Source organism: Pituophis catenifer, unplaced genomic scaffold, assembly GCF_029215685.1.
Source record: "Pituophis catenifer annectens isolate HBS135680 unplaced genomic scaffold, rPitCat1.0.hap2 SCAF_1, whole genome shotgun sequence".
Lineage (NCBI taxonomy): Eukaryota > Metazoa > Chordata > Lepidosauria > Squamata > Colubridae > Pituophis > Pituophis catenifer.
This window is the reverse complement of record NW_027256881.1, coordinates 285,004,423-285,013,850: the sequence shown is the minus strand read 5'-3', so window position 1 is coordinate 285,013,850 and position 9,428 is coordinate 285,004,423.

Genomic DNA, 9,428 nt, shown 5'->3' with positions numbered 1-9,428 from the left:
ATAATGGATGGCAATGTAGTGAATGGACTAGGACTGGAAGGTAAGAGGTTCAAATTTACCTTTAAGTATGGAAACTACCATGACTTTGGACCAATTTCTCTGTCTCGGTGTAATGTATTTTCTGCCAAATGTATTTGGCAGAAAAGCGGGATAGAAATCTAACAAATAAGTGGATAATTTGAGAGTGGGTGGACAGAATGGGATGAGAATTGCAGGACTAATAGTCCCTTTTTTATTTTATTTATTTTTGTTTTTATTTTATTTATATGCCGCCCTTCTCCGGAGACTCAGGGCGGCTTACAAGGTGTTAAGCAATAGCCTTCATACTTTTGTATATTTTATACAAAATACTTTAAAGCATTAAAATGACTAAGTTTAATATTTCCACTATAATATTTCCAAATACTCCATTTCTCTTGCACCTTTTTTCAGGTAGAGGTAACAAGCAAAGAAGAAAAGAAGGAGGAGGAGGAGGAGAAGGAGAAAGAGGTGGTGGTGGTGGTGGTGGTGGAGGAGGAGGAGGAGGAGGAGGAGGAGGAGGAGGAGGAGGAGGAGAAAAGAAAGAAAGAAAGAAAGAAAGAAAGAAAGAAAGAAAGAAAGAAAGAAAGAAAGAAAAAAAAGGAAAGTACAGCATCTTCAAATTGTCTAGCAAGGAATGTAGAGATAATTTATACAGAACCAATGCAAAAAAAAAATCTTACATTAACTTAAAAACAAAAGTGTTCAACATTGTTGGAAAAGTTAATTCTTACTGTTCTATTTGCTTGTTTGAGACACATTCATAAGCCATTTTATTCAGAAATATCATCTCCAAGAGCCCTCCAACTCCAATTCCTAACATTAAACAGTCCATCTACCCAATGGGTTTTCTTTAGCAATGTGGGCTGGACATTCTGAGCTCTTGAAGGCTCAATGTCCTGGACCTGGATGAATTGAGAACATTAGAAGTTTGCTTGTTCTCGAGGACTGGAAGACCAAGAACTCCCTTACTTTATCCTGCTATACACGCGTTCTGTCAGCTCTTCAACACTTACCATTGAGGGAAAGAAAGAATATAGCCATTTTGACATTTTGCTTGAGTTTCCAAAGCTCTCATGGGGGGGGGGTTAGTTGGGCGGCTTGTAGAAGGAATCAGTGAAGATTGTGGAGAAAGAAAGGATCTTCCGCTACTCCCTTCTCACAATCTGTGGTGCTTTTTGCTTTTCTCTTTTATTCTTCCCGAGCCAAAGGGATGATGGAAAGCTGGAGATGGGGCTGAGAGAGGTCAAAAGTGTTTTCGTTCGTTGAGACTCGTCGTGTTGGAGCTGCAAGGAGGAAAACTCTCCCTTCTTAACACAGTCGCAGCTCCAGTTGGGTTTCCTAAGAACCGAAGAAAAGCTGGGAAGGAAAGCTCTGGAACTGTCCGTAGCTTGTGGTGCTGAATCGAAGCGCTGACCCTCCTTTACCCTGAGAAATATATAGACTGATAAATCTCCTCCCCCGCCACCTACTTGGACAAGGATTTAAATGATCTCCACTCCCCTTCTCCTCCCATTTCATCTTCTTAGGCTGGAATATATTCTGCCCATTTTGGAGAAAAAATCACAACAAGGTATGGCGTATAATGCTTTCAAGGAAGTTAAGGATCACTTCATCCTAACATTTTCTCTAGGCAGCCTTACCTAGTCTGGTGCCCTCCAGAGAAACTGATTTCTGTCGTCCCATCATGGTGCTGTTGGCTATGAATGACAGGGGCTGCAATCCCAAAAGTTTGGAAGGCATCAAATTGAGGAAAGCTGCTTTCTATCATGCTAATAACTTACATATGCAGGCAGTCCTCAGATTATGATCACAATTGAGCCCAAAATTTCTGTTGCTAAGCAAGACAGTTGTTAAGTGAGTTTTGGTCCATTTTATGACCTTTCTTGCCACAGTTGTTAAGTGAATCACTGCAGTTGCTAAATTAGTAGCATGGTTGTTAAGTGAATCTGTCCTCCACATTGACTCTGCTTGCCAGGTCATTAAAGGTGATCATATGACTCCAGGACACTTAACTGTCATAAAAATGAGTCAGCTTCCAAAGATATGAATTTTGATCAGAAGATCATGGGGTTGCTGCAACAGTCGAAAGTGTGAAAAATGGTCATAAATCATTTTTTTCAGTGCCTCTGTAACTTCAAACATTCATTAAATGAACTATTGTAAATTGAGGACTACCAATATCCTTCTCTCCCTATGAACAACTTCTGTGGATTTTGTTTTTGCAGCAATAATACATGGCAAAGTTTTAAAGGTATATTTCACGTGCAAGCCATCATTTTTTAAAAACCTTACTGATTTTTGACATATTAAAATACAAATGACTACTAACATCACTTTAAATTGCCAAATAAGCCTTCAGCCATTATAAAAAATTTAGCAAGCTTCTACGTAGAAAAATAAAAAGACAAAATACTTCTCATTGTAAAACAATTACAATCATTTTTTATGTAAGCCTAAAATCTGGATTTGGCAAACAGATGGATTTTAGAGATCTTTGTTGGTAAATCATAACTCATGTTGAAGCATAAAAAATTAGATTGCATTGAAGTCTGCATCTACCAATATTTAGCATTCTCTACATTATCTTTTTACTTTGAAAGTTTACTTCATAATCAGTTTCACAAATTGTGATTGTATGCCCACTATCAGTAACAGAATTACAGAGTTGGAAGGAACCTGGCAGCATAATCAAGATAATTTAGAATGGAAATATGAGATACGTGCTATTTTTATTATCTTAAGTTGCTGTCCTTTTAATGTAATGTGTACTGTTGCTTTGACAATTTACATAGGTTAAGATGTATGGCACACAGCGCTTGGCTTTGATGGAGTTGTTTATAACTCTGTTAAAGTAGTTAATATATAAATAAATGTTAGTAGTGGTCTCAAGGATATGGAGAACAAATCCAAATAGCATATGCTTAACACCTACTACATCAGTTTTTCAAACAGATCACTAAAATATATACCTTATTTCCTAAACTGCTTTTTCCTGGGATTGTTTTCCTGCAGCTGGTTGTATATTTTACTTATTAGATCCTTATAGTATTTTAGAATATGATAATGTTTTGCCTCAAGGTAATGAAAATTGGTTTGATATACAATATATAAAGTATTTACTTGTCTTTTGGAGGTGGGGTATATATTACTTTGTGAAGATATGGTTCCAAAAGCAGGATATAGATTTATTGAATTTATGGATGATCAGATGGATCTTTAAAACCTCTGTTCCTCTTCTTTACTTTTACTTGACCTGTCCATCAGGTCTAGACCTGGATGTATAGGAATCAAGCTCTATGAGTGTGTCAAGAGACACATACTTCTACCATCATTCAAAAAAAGGTGAACTTTCATCATTCCCTTTGTCTTGTGTATCAGCACAGTGTCATCCACCCACGTTGAAATGGAAATTCACTTCAATCTTTTATCACTCTGTATGTTCTTCCTAGGTGGCAAAGCAATCAATCTTCCAACCCTTCATGGAAAACCAAAGAATGAATACTTTAAGAAGCTAATCTTATTGTCTTATCCTGTGGCCCTGCAACTGTGACTATCCAGCCTACAGTTTTGAGAATTGTAATTAGAAAATCTAGGGAACATAGAATTATCTATGCCTTGTCAAAACCAAACAAATCTATTCTCATTTATTTCCTTGTCTGTTAAGCAACCTCCATTCTGATAGTAGCACTTGGAGCATCTTGCAGAACGTATTAGACTAACAGAGATTTGTGGCCCGTCAGCGGCCTGTGCAGTTAGTAGCTGATTCCGACAGCGAGGAGGCTGGTGTGGTGCTGCACCAGCAGCCTGTGCAGCTGGCACTCGAGTCAGACAATGAGGAGACTGGAGAAGATGTGGTGCCAGAGGCGGGGATTCAGCTAGGGCCTTCAGAACCTCCAGAAGTGGAAGAAGAGGAGGAGCCTCTTTTCGATGCACGAGCGCACAGAGCTGTTAAAAGGCAGGAGTGGCTCCTCAAGAGGAGGCCTCCTTGAGAATAAGGCTTGGGGCTAATTGGCCACTCCCCTAGCCTATTTAAGGAAGGACGACGACTGGTGCAATTTGCAGGAAACAACTTCGTTCATATTCCTTCACGTCTTGATTCCAGAAATGTTTGATTCAGCTCTTGTTTATCTCGTCAGTTTTCCTGCAAATTGCTTCTGGGCATTCTGCCAACCACAGTAAGATTACGGTTATCTGAAATACTGTGCTTCAGAATTGAGTTATTATTCTTTGGATTCTTGTCGGCTGTTAATGAAGTTAAATTAACAGCCCTTGTTCAGAAAAGACTGATTTAAACTGTACTTGTGTTCGAACAACTACTAAGGAAGCTCATTAGTAGTCCTTAATTAGTAAACTAAGGTTTGTACAGACTTTGTGTGTGCTGCATTCTTTGGGGTCCGTAGCTGGGACAGAACACAGAGTTGGAAGGGCTCTCTGAACTTGGTTGCCAGTTTAGGCCACGACTGGCTTAGTAAGTTGATCAAAGGAGGACATAGAGTCTGCCAATGTGAAGATCCATAGAAGCAGGGATCTACCACATTAGACAGGAACTGAGGTGCAGACTATGGACAGAGACCTCAGAGATAGTCCAACACATAGTGGCAGACAGGAACAGCATACATTGAACAGTAAAATCAAGTAGTTGGCATTGTGAACAGGAATATTTACAGAGTATATGGACTAGGCCCTCCCAAGTCCAAGTGGAGATTCCATAGGTGGTCACGGAGAATATCAGATGTAAGGTCCTATGGGACTTCCAGAGTCAGACATATAGGCAGATTTTGGCCAATCAACCAGACATTGTGGTAGTAGACAAGAACCAAAAAACTGGTGGTGATAGATGCAGCGGTGCCAAAGGGACAGCAGCAACAGGAAGGACCAAGACCCGATGGCCTAGAGGTAGAGCTCTTGCCTCACAATCAGGAGGTTATGAGTTCCATCCTAGGTAGAGGCAGATGTAGGGTCTCCTGCTTGGGCAGGGGGTTGGACTCGATGACCTGCAAGGTCCCTTCCAACTCTGTTAATCTGAGTATGAAAAGATGGAAAAGTACCAGAACCTGACTGTACTCCAAAGCTGGGAAAGCAGTTGCAACAGCTCCTAGAAAAAACATCAGTGCTCTCTATCCAGAAGAGTGCAGTTCTAGGAACAGCTATGATATTGCACAGAAACCTCAATTCCCAGACCTCTTGTAGAGGACTCAAGATTGTGGAAGACACGTACTACCCATAGAGATGATAAGGGATCAATCTCTCCCTCTCTCTCTCCCTCCCTCCCTCCCTCCCCTCACACATACACTTCACAAGATATGTTTGACTCAGGGATGGGTTCCACTTACCTTTACTACCGGTTCGCAGCAGGAGCGCACACACAGAAGCTTATGCGCATGCCCAGATCACTCATGATGATGTTGTGGTGGGTGGGCGGAGCCTCCCGCCAGTTTTACTACCGGTTCTATAGAACCGGACCAAACCGGGAGCAACCCACCACTGGTTTGACTCTTCACTAAATTTGCTGTGATTTTATTGTTCTCGAATTCATTGACTGTGAAACAATTTGAATCAAATCGAACAGAGGAAAGGCGAAGAGAAGATCTTTGAAAAATGCCTTCCTTTCAGTGAAATGTAACTGGAAAATTCTTACTTCATTGCAGGAATGAACAATGGGCATGTGGAAATCCATGCTTGTATTTCTTTCTGCCTATTTTTAAACCCAAAAATAAAATTAGTCAAAATTGAAATACATTTATCAATTAAATATTTAATTTGCAGCTTTCAGATGCAGGTGATTTCTATGGTAACCCATATTCTTTAAAAGCAATCAGCATTTCCTATTGCTTTTTCCATTAAATTGTATTAAACAGCACCTTGGGAGGAAATTGAAAGCTTTCCTTTCAAGTCAATCTTCATCACATGTGTACTTAGGAGGATAAATAGCTGCTAAGTTTGAAGAGTACAACTGCATCAGCATGTTTATCTAAAGATAATTTGGCATGATGAACAAATAACGAAATAGGCTCAGTTTATCTAAGCATAACAGCTAATTGATTCTATTATTGGAAAGTTGTCTCATTTCATGAAATACCGAAACGGCACACATTGTTCTCATGCCTTCTTTCCTTTTTATTGTATAATATAAAGCGCACTACTGTTTCAATTTTCAACTATTTGCCATTTATACAAAAAACAATTATTTATTAGAAGATATTTGTCAGCTGCTATACTCCATGCAGATTCTGGGAATTTTTTACAAGGAGCATTAAAGAAAAAGCAATCATGATACACAAAAATAAAAATCTATTTACTTTTAATGGTCACCCAGAACTAATCAGAACCAAATGCACCGTGGAATAAAAGTAGTAAAGTAAATAAAAGTAGTAGCCTTGGTAGTACAGTGGTCTAAAGCACCCTGTTATTAAGACCAGCTGCCTGCAATTACTGCAGGTTTGAATCTCGCCAGGCTCAAGGTTGACTCAGCCTTCCATCCTTTCTAAGGTAGGTAAATTGAGGACCCAGTTGTGGGGGCAATAAGCTGACTTTGTATAAATATACAAAAGGATGAAGGCTATTGCTTAGCACATTGTAAGCCGCCCTGAGTCTCCGGAGAAGGGCGGCATATAAATCAATTTTTTTTAAAAAAAGGGGGGGGTCTTACATGCTTGGTGGAATATGAGGAAAGGAGAGATCAAGCTTAATTCCAGGAGGGGGAGGTATTTGCCAAAGCATGGGGATGGCGATGGAGGAGATCCATTGTCATGCCCAGAAGATCTCAGAAAATGTAATGGGAGGGTAATAATGACATTAAAATAGAAATCAGTAAAAAGGAAGCAGTGGGGTTCTTTAAGAAAATATTCTTGCTCAACTGAGAAGACATTAAAGCAGAGTGAGCCTTCTGTTCTTCTGCCTGAGGCTGACAGTTGCCCTTCCCTGTTCTACAGATCTGTATTAGGGATTGATACGTATTTGTTAAATAAATCAGAATAATTTCCCTCGCCCCCCCTTTCAACAGAACAAAGGACTCTTCAAAGCAGATGCACGAATATCAACGTGATTAATATTTCTTAGACTCAAACAGAGGACATAAGCCTCACGCTAATTTTGCATAGCTCTCGGCCTCTTTTCTAAACCCTGTTGCAAGATATTAATTCAGAGCATTGGTGAGATTTTACTGTTTGTTTCCTGGGAATGAAATGAGAGTTTCAAAAAGCATGGGAAAAGGTAGTGGAAAGTTGTTCCCACTTCTTTTTGTTCTGGCCTTACCCACTGCTTGTTTCACTCTCAATTACTTGAAGCATGCACCCCATGCCACAGGTCATCCCAGTAGGAAAATAAGACCCTGGGAAACTTATAATTAAATGTTAAAAAAAAAAAAAAAGAGGACAAAATAGAATCACAAATGGCTCCAGAAAGAACATATCACCATCCAACATGAGCTCTGAACCAAAGCTGGAGACTATAACCAAGTCTTTTATTTGCCTTCTGATCTCTGGGAGGATGTCATTCCAAAGGGCAGACAAAGAAGGCGTTTCCTGGGCTCTACAAGGTGATTCTACTTTTTTTTTTTTTTTCAATTTATATACCGCCCTTCTCCCTGAGGACTCAGGGCGGTGCACAGCCAGAATTAAAAACATGAAATACAAATATTAAAAACAATTAAAATCTATATAAATTTGGCCCAAAATTTAAAAAACCACAAACCAATTAAACATTTAAAAATTTTAAAAAAATTTCTTCCTAAGCCAGCCCGGCTTGCTGGAAAAAGTGGGTTTTAAGGGCACGGCGGAAGGCACTGAGGTCTTGGATTCTCCTTATCTCTGGGGGCAGCTGATTCCAGAGGGTAGGTGCCCCCACAGAGAAGGCCCTCCCCCTGGGGGTCACCAGCCTATATTGATTGGCTGATGGCACCCTGAGGAGGCCCTCTCTGTGGGAGCGCACGGGTCGCTGGGAGGTCGTCGGTAGCAGCAGGCGGTCTCAAAGATAGCTAGGCCCTATGCCATGGAGCGCTTTAAAGGTGATAACCAACACCTTGAAGCGCACCCGGAAGACCACCAGGAGCCAGTGCAGCTCGCGCAGGAGTAGTGTTACATGGGAGCGCCATGCTGTTCCCATCACTACCCGCGCTGCTGCGTTCTGGACCAGCTGGAGCCTCCGGGTGCCCCTCAAGGGGAGCCCCATGTAGAGAGCATTGCAGTAGTCAAGGCGAGAGGTGACGAGGGCGTGAGTGACTGTGCACAGGGAATCCCGATCAAGAAAGGGCCGCAACTGGCGAATCAGGCGAACCTGATAAAAGGTCCCCCTGGTTACAGCCGTCAGATGTTCCTCCAAGGACAGCTGCATATCGAGGAGGACTCCCAGATTGCGAGCCCTTTCTGTGGGCTTACATGGGACCCAGAGCATGATCATCCTTGGATGGCCAGAAAGAACTGGAAACAGGCAGTTACTCAAATAGTCAGGCCACATGGCATAAAAAGCTTTATAGGTGATAACCAGCACCTTGAATTGCACCCAGAAATCAACTGGTAACCAGTGCAGCTTGCAGAATCATCTCATACCGGCAAAGCACACCCATCACTGCGCACACCACTGCATTCTGGACCAGCTGTAGCTTCTGAGCATCTTCATGGGCAGCGCCATCACAGTAATCCATTTGATGGATTCCATGCTTCAGAAATATCTTTTGATGGATGTACGTATAAGGAAATTAGGCAGATTCTTGACATTTTTTCCTAACTAGTTAGCAGGCATTGCTACAATCACTATAGGTAGTCCTTGGCTTAATTATTGTTCAAAGTTATGACAGATGCCTCCAAAAGGGACTTATGACCCAGATTTGCCTTCCCATGGTCACATGATCACATTTTGGCCAACTGGCAATCAGTCACATTTATGGCAGCATCCCAGTCACGGGACCACAATTTATGATGTTTTTGTTGGAAACCAACATTTACTTCCGGTTTCCAGCTAAAAATGCCCTATAGCAAACAATGGGTTTGTTTAATGACTATAGCGTTCATTTAATGACTGCTGCAAAAAGGTTGTAAAGTCAGGTATGGCCACATGTGACCTACGTTAACAACCGTCATGACCTATGCACAAACTCACAGGCTCAATTATGGTCATAAGTCAAGGACTATGGTTAGTTGTAACTTTGAAAATAATACACTTCTAAACATTTCTGGTTGGCAAATATCAGGACAGTTGAACCTGTTTACCAGACTTTCTAAAATTCTTGGCTAAATATCAAGGATTCTGAAGGTACAAAACATCCATCAACAATGATCCATTGGGGATTTTAATGTATGTTTCTTTTCAATCTGTGTTAATTGCTGTTATTAGTACTAACCTTATATCTTAAATCTGTACCCCACTCATCATTTGAATGAGTCCTAGTTGTCAATAAAGATAACAATTTC